This window comes from Falco naumanni, chromosome 15, assembly GCF_017639655.2.
Source record: "Falco naumanni isolate bFalNau1 chromosome 15, bFalNau1.pat, whole genome shotgun sequence".
NCBI lineage: Eukaryota > Metazoa > Chordata > Aves > Falconiformes > Falconidae > Falco > Falco naumanni.
The window spans coordinates 5,935,465-5,943,744 of record NC_054068.1 but is presented as its reverse complement, the minus strand read 5'-3'; the positions used below and the strand labels follow the sequence as shown (position 1 = coordinate 5,943,744).

The window sequence follows — 8,280 nt, the reverse complement described above, 5'->3', positions numbered from 1 at the left end:
TTAGACTGACTGCATATTTTGGGGGAGTTAACGTTTTCTTTTGGTAACTTTTTTAAAGGAATTCCATGTTTGGATGCATTCTGCTAACACTGAAATCAGTGTATCCTACCACTGACTTAGGTGGGGGAAATTAAACCAAAACCGGTATTTTTGGCAAATGCCATCCTCTATGCTTGGTTTTGAGCAGGCATCTAATTTTTTTATCGGTTATAAATAGATGTGATATCTAGCAGAATCACATTCCTTGTTGTTAGCCAGCTCTTTAATAGCAAAATATTTGACCACTGCAACATTCTTCTACTGGAGAAGTTAATAGAAACCTTAGTATAGTTCCTATTATGTATTCAAACTATTTGCCAATTTCTTCTCAGCATGTGAAAACCCTGATTTGTGAGCAACGTGCTTCATATTCTGGGAGTATCCTAAGGAAGGCAATTACTGGGTGAACCGTGGTTACGGTGTAACGTTTTCCAAAGTATAAAAGCATTAGGCAAAACAGATGAGAATAGCTTTTATTGCTACCAGAGTCTGCAAAGAGCTACCCTTTAAAACCAACTGCACCAGAGGCTGACCTTTCTTAAGGTAACTCAGTCACATTCCAGTTGGCAACACAGTGATTTTATCAAAACACCTTCTGTTTTCATAATGAGCCTCATGAATTTGGCTGAATTTGTTTAAGTTAAATTTTAAGTCCAGGTATAGCTCCTCTTTTAGGAAATAGAGAATACTGAATCATTGGTTCTTTAGAGTAGAAATGTTCAGGAACAGATTTGCACATATCAATGATGTTTCCCTAAGTTTTATGGACATCTACTTTTCTTTAAAATACCTAGCAGATGGCTCACAATCTTCCAGAAACGATCACAAAAGTCAAGCTTATAGGTCAAACCGTGTTCTCTGAATATTAACAATAGAAGTAGCTGTTATTTAAAAACCAAAACCCCACAGTCCTATTGAAGTATTCCAATACAAAAATAACATGGGCAAATTAAAATACACTAACACCTCCTCAGAATTCAAACCGTTCATAGAAAGAGTGGGAAAACCAAAAAATCTTACAAAGGGAAAGGAAAAGGTGTTAGGGTTATACAAAAAGGAGTTCAGGAACAGTTGTTCAAGCACCTTTCAAAGCAGGGATATGGAAAAAAATAGGAAATAAAATTTATGTTCTCAAACACAACATAATCATCTTGCAAACTAAAAACATGATGGCAAAATTCATGTCATATGTCAGGAGATGAAGCTAAAATAAATCAGTGCATCTATGATTCCTGTAATGCCAAGACAACACCTTCAGCCGAAACCCAAAACTTATTAACAATCATTCCTATCAAACACTGAAAGCAACATTTTAGAAGTCAAGTTCAAAACGACTCTCTATGTTTTGAAAGTGTTTTGCGTGATCAAACTCCATAATTCACTTACAGAAACAACTTCACAGAGCTTCTCAGTTCATCAGAAATTGTGCCTGAGTTTAAGGTCAGAGGCAGTTTTCCACACCCAGCTGTGTGATTCATCCCAGCTCCACCAGGCAATAGAAAGTTTTTTGTTTTGCTTTCTTATTCACATCTTCAGTGCTTCTCGCATCACAAAGCGCAGTATATGCTCAGCTAGAGAGAAGTGGTTCTTCATTGTACTAGATTTCAGCTGAGGAGTGGAGCGCTCTGTCATCAGGACTAAACATCATTGTACTGGTGGAGCCTGCACTGTCAGCTGCCCTACAAAGGAAGGTACAAACGTTTCTTCATCTTTGGAGCTGACCCTTTCTAGGTAAGTAACTTTCTCACACTGCATCTCCTTCTTGCTTTTCCTATTGAAACCTTCTTACTCCTTAAACGATTTCTAAATTAATTGGCCTAATCATATGTAAAGGATGGGCTGGGTACTGGAATCTTCCTGCATACAGGGAAATATCTCAAACAGAAGTGATAAGCATCACATTTTTTTTCTGAAGGCTCAGCTGAAACCAGAAGTGAGTTCAACATTTCAAGCTGGCCACAAGGTGTGGCACCCATTTTAAACTAGATGGCAATGCTTGGAATGTAAAAACAACGGATGCAGACTAAAAGACACTGTATTCTACCTGGGTTTTTTCCATTATAGATCTGATTTCTTAATGATTGGTTAGACGTTAATGCTCCTGTATGGAAACATTATTTTGGAAATTTAAAAAAGTCTTTTGATGCTTTTACAGTTTTTCCCCAAAAAATCCTACATAATTTTCTTGAAAGTTATATCACTGCTACACAATTTTATGAGCTATTTCAAAAGTCTATCTAAGGTATCACTTACTGTTTAGTTCTAGGGGTAATTTTAAAAGTTTCTGTGGGACTTTGTTTAATTCTCCTAGAATCTTACTATTCTTGTTCCTGTTAAATTTCATAGGATTTTTCCACAGAGGGTTGCAGCAAAAGCCTGGAGTCAGTATAATCTAATTTGGACATTCTGATGAATGAATTTAAAGGGAAAAATTGAGTCATTATTAATTTATAACACAGTGCCAGACTTAACAGAAAATACTGATCACCATAGTTTTGGAAATATCTATCACAAAGCTTATGCTTCAGGTCTTTTACTAACTGGTTTGCTATCACAAACAAGCAATCTCAACAATTTCATGCTGATGTAGACTGCTAGGTATTTGCAATGATCCTAAAACTTTATTCTTGAAAAGATAATTTTAAAAGTCAAAATAGTTTAGCTTCTTCCCTCAAATATTTTTATAGAAATAAACAAGCAAGCAGAAAATACTTTACTGTTATCTAATTGGAAGGCATAGACTTCAGTCTGAAACAAACACATTTTATGACTATCCAAGATGAACAAACAAATTGGGGCAGAAAGCTAATAACTTATGCCAGCATTGCTCCATGCATCAAGGATCTTATATGCTCATGGGAGGGCATTACAAAAATTAGACTAATGTAGCAGAAAGAATGAGTTTGATCTTCCATTACAGCATTATTCTATCACCATTGTTTTGCATTTCAGGCAACTTCACAACGAACATCTTCTCAAACAGTGAGAAAAGTATACCTGCTGATTGGAATTCACCAGGCTTACGTCAGACTGTAAGACATTTGAAAAATATGTAGCACATGAGCAAAGCTGTATTTCCTCTGTGCTTGCTCCTTTTCGTGCAGATGGCCGTATATTTGATGAGAGCATTTAAAATCTTCTCCAACCTCTTTGATCACATTGCTAATCATTGTTAATCAGCTCCATCCCTACCTCAAAGGCATTTATAGGATTCTCTCCCCTGGCATATGAGCATCATAAGGGGACCAACCTGAAGAATCTTAACTGGCAGGTGGGAAGATACTGTGAAAATACTGCGACAAGCAGCGAGAGGTCATGAAAGTGAACTCAGGATTCACAGTTTGGACTAACTCACTGCTTATACATTCATTATTATTAACAGAAAAGTAACTAGATAGAACCCAACTTACAGGCATTATGCATAATCTGTTTTGCAGTGACCACAGAAGTTAGCCACCTTCAGCAAAATAACCCAAGAATGCCAGGAATGATTTACAGATATCAGGATCACAGTTTCCAAAGATGGTAAGAAATCAAAATAAGAAGTGGTCTGCAATGTAAATATTGTACTACACTCAAGGCAAGCCGTATCCTGTATCTCCATCTAAAAATAAGACTATCTGCAGAAGTCTACCAGAATATGGAACAGCAGTGTTTTGTAGGAGATGTTGCAGTAGAAACTTTTCTGCAAAGTCTCCCCTTGACAACACAAGATTAGGAAAGACTTCAAGAAACTGCTCTTTGAAAACAACAGAAAGTCTTCTAGTGACCACCAGTTTCTTTCATTACCTGCTAACTCAGCTGAAAATAGGCATATTTACTGCAAAATAATAAGCAATGACAAACTGGAGGAAGTTCTATTACTGAAAAATCCCACGCAGATTTGCCTTTCCACTTGACAAGAAAGTTCACTGGTTGAGTAGTCACTTCACCAAATTTTTTTTTTAAGTTGTCTATATATATCAATATATAATAAAAGCAACTTCTCACATATGTGATACAGAAGCAAATATAAAAATGTTGTACTTCATACATTTTCTCCATTCAGTGTATATTTTGCGGACAAACCCCTGAGACGCAAACCCTAGTAATTCATTAGCATAACAACAGTGTATTAATAACATCAATCACATAATAAAACAATAATAGCTTAAGGAACATCAACATTTTGTCACCCATGTATCTCCCACGAAAAAGAATACTAATATAAATGCCACTGATAAAAGCATGACTTCATTCTTCTGTCACACACAAAATATCACTACCATATAATTAATGCCAGTAAACTCACAGGCTGCACTCATGCATTGCTTTTATTCCCCTTGGAAGGAAATAATTCCAATGGTTTTCATCATATGCAAGTCAGTTTTACTACAAGTCTTTTCAATCCACAAGAAAAGCATTGTTTAAAAATTCATTAAATACTGTACTTTCAGTCCAGACGCCTGTACACAAAAGCAAGGGGATTCACTGTAAGGGAAGGAGAGCTCCTGCATCAAAGGGATCCTTGCCTGTGGTTGGTTTGCTGTCACTCTGTGATGGACTGAATTCACACTATCACTTGCTCTGGCTGATGAACTGCTACTGCTTAGCGAGGGCCTAAAAAATATGCATGGAACAACTATGGGCCATCATTCATGCACACTGATATGGGAGTCTACATAAAAAATCCTTTGAAGAGGATTTTAAAAACCATAACCCAAAAACTTTCAAGAGAGTAAATAAATTCTTCTTTATATATGTCTCCAGGAAGTTATCTGGCTTCTTAAAACAGTCTTTATGCTTATGGAAGTGTCAAAATCCAACTAGAAGTCTAGAATATCAATTACAACTGAGTCCTTGTGCTTGGTCTACAGATCAGCACACGTTTGGACAGCAGATAAACAAATATAAAAATATGTTCATAAATATATTCTAGTTTTTCACTCTCCTTCCTCTTTCATTTTCATTTGAGTGTGGAATTTAAACCTTAAACAGGAAAAAAAAAAACAACCCCCCCCCCACCAAAATACAAAAATTCTGCATTTGGTGAAACACAAAATTGCAACAAGTATTATGAATAACAACACCTTTTTTCCTGTTAATACAGCAATGTAAACTACGGTTTCTCCTTCATTTAGTAATTTATTTAAATGTCTTTTCTCTCCAGTACTGGATATAAACTGTAGGTTAAAGTTTTCATGCTGTTTTTCTACCTATCTCTTTCAATATTTTACAGATTCAGAATGAGTCAAGTTTGGATATTCTCCCATAGACTATGCAATTTAATGTCAGATGGTTTGGTACAAATAAGCACTTCTAATCATTTTACTGATACTGTATTTCTCACAGGTTGTGAAAGGAAGATTGATATTGCATTTTTGAGTCATCAAGGAAGTGTGACAAAATTAGCTCATGATAAAAATTATATTCAACAATCAAATGTCACTTCTGAGTGCAAGCTCATGCATTTAAAAGCTCTGACCTTACACTAAAACAGATGTGTTTATTAAGATACCTTCTACGTTTCATTATCAATTCTAGAGAACAACTGTGTTTCCTGAACAGAAAAGCATCATTATTCATGGTTTTTTACTTGCAAACACCTTGCTGCTATTTGCATATGGGTGGAGTCCTGCTTCTTAAACGAAGTATTAGTATTGTTACTTGTGAACACCAGTTCCAATATTCATTGCTGGGTACGAGGCCTCATTAAAAAAGATCTTGCAAAGCTGAGCTATTCTTTGTGTTCTTCTGCACAGTTAAGACCATGCATCAAAAGACAGTCCCATATCAGAATGTGTTTCGCTGGAAGAAAAAACTCTTTTCCATACAGAAGAGAATATGGGAAACTTAAAACTCTATGATAATTGCAAAAAAATCTTCAAGTGTAAAAAAGAAAGAAATACAAGCTACTGCAGCCCCTAAACTCTGCAGCAGCGCTCTGTTCTAACAGTGTGAAAGGAGGAGGTGGAGTAGACAAATTATGGTAAATTGAATGAAGTAGAAGGTTGTAAGGGAAGAAAAAAGGTTGTACGTCTTCTGGAAGTAAAATTGCAGCAAAAGACCAGAAAGTTGGAAACTGAAAACAGAAGTGGAATGAAACCTTTATATGCTGTGTGAATCACCATTTGGCTAGCAACCAGGAAATAATTGCTGGAACAGGCAAACAGTGAAAAGCCATTATAAGACCCTCAGCAGGAAACAAGCACGATGACTTGGGAGAAGCTGCTGGACCCGGACCATTTCCATTGACTATGCAGGTTAACAGAAAACAGTGAAAACAGTAATTAAGGAATAGACCACAGCTCATTGTGAGGCGTCATAGGACAATGGTCTGATCTGATAAGCAACAGGAAACACTGCAGGCAAAGAATCACAAATTAACTTGGTAGGAATGAATCTGCCTAAGTTCAAAGGGTTAAAATACCTAGAACAAAAGCAGATTTTCCTCCAAGCTTCCATAAAGTCGATGGTTGCATCTGGGTTTTAAAAGGGGTACATTTTTTTCTGCTAAGAAAAAAAAAAAAAAAAGTGTTGGCTTTCCTTGAAAAAATGCTGATTCATTTAAAAAAACAAATATCACTAAGAAATACAGAGAAGGCTTTAAGTTTTATTATGGTTGTGGATCACAGCTGTAGTTTGAGTGTATTGTACTTCCATGAGAGGAAGACTGAAGTATAGCTCTAAGAAGGCGACAGCAGAAATAAGGTACACTGGAAGCATTTCCAAATTCAAAACTTGTGGTTTTAAAACAAAAAATTTTGGCTGAGCATTTTTGGGTTTTCACAGTTTACTTTTCAGGGTTTTTTACAAAACAAAATCAAAAATATTCCCAGTAGGTTTAAAGGCAAACTTTTAGAATAAACAGCAGTAGATACTTACTTAGCTTGATAATTATAAGTACAGTTGAGTAGGACATTTCTTTGAGAAAGAGCAGGAGGATCAGATTGTGTTATCCTGGTTTTAGTCAAAAAAATGTTATTCTCTCCCACAAGATTATCAAAAGGTTAAAGCTGAAGACATTACTCCACTATATTACAAAAGTATAATGCATAAACTTTTGCTGAAAATATCGTTTCCGTGAGGTTAGATATCAAGTTACCAGTCAGAAAATGTCTGTGATTAGGAGCCTATTGCAATGTGAATGAGCCAGCATTCCTTTCCAGTCCCAGCGTGTGGTCCCAGTGAACCCTCTTTGAAAAGACTCTGGGTGACCAGAGGTACATCTGACTGCTTGTGCAATTAATAAAAACATTCAGTCCTCACTTTTCACAAGTCTGACTTCTGGGTGGTCATTAAATATTACAGTATTCAGCCTTTGTAACACCCATGAAGACATACTCATATGAAAGAGAATTTAGCCCTCAGCCATTAACTTAATTAGTTTTTATTCTGTTTTTTCAGAACACTACCAGCATGTACAATTTTCCCATTTCTTATGGATGACGCTGATCTGAGCAAATTGAAGGATCTCAGAAAACATGTATCTTTTGGTGGAAATATACATTTCTTGTGTCTACTGATGTCTTTATAATTTCACCCTCTGAAGCGATAATAGTGGTCTCTTTCTTTTCCCCAATGTAAATTAGAAGTACCCTTATTAACTCAATAAAATAACGGTGAAAGAGAACAAGTATCAGGCCCATCATACTATCATACTCTTGCATTACCTAAAAATTCTTCAAAAGAACCTCTCACTGTGACTGGTCTCTAGAAATTAAAGGTCTAAGGAAAAATAATATTTACACAGGATTTCAAGATTTTGAAATCTCACTTCATTCTAACTCAAAACCAAAAGCTTTGAAAAACTGTGCACATTATCACACAAAGAGTGCAAAGAAGAAGGTTAGTAGGAAATTGTATTTTCCCAGAACACTCTTTCAGACTCCCAAGACTGAGTCTCTTATTAAATAGCTGTTTTGAACATATGAAAACTTTTGTTATCCACAGCATCCTGTGGCAGAGAGTTCCACAGCTAAATCCCTTGGGTTTAAAGGAGCATCTTCTTTTGCTTTTCTGAACTGGCCTGCTACTACTTCCATTTCATGCCCCAATCTCCTCCTCACTTTTTCCATGCCATTCTGATTTTATGGGCTTCTATCATATCCTTCATTTACAGGCTAAAAAGTCCTACTCTTCATTCATTCTTCAAGAGGAAGCAGTTTCATTCCTTTGACTTGGCATGCTGTTTCCATGATTTTCCATCTTCTGGAGTTCTACTGTATTTCCTTTGAGGCACAGAACCGAAACTTTATATAC

General features: G+C 36.1%; 1 long non-coding RNA gene across 2 annotated transcripts; it reads left to right on the top strand.

Moving 5' to 3' along the window:
- The first annotated feature begins 1,617 nt into the window (after positions 1–1,617).
- On the top strand, positions 1,618–7,632 carry LOC121097707. 2 transcript variants are annotated; one of them, XR_005831059.1, is made up of 4 exons: positions 1,618–1,770; positions 2,992–3,071; positions 3,477–3,564; positions 5,371–7,632. It is a non-coding gene; the product is annotated as an uncharacterized LOC121097707 (long non-coding RNA). The 2 variants fall into 2 exon arrangements; XR_005831058.1 differs by lacking the exon at positions 5,371–7,632 and having other exon boundaries at positions 3,477–4,825.
- The last annotated feature ends 648 nt before the right edge of the window (positions 7,633–8,280 follow it).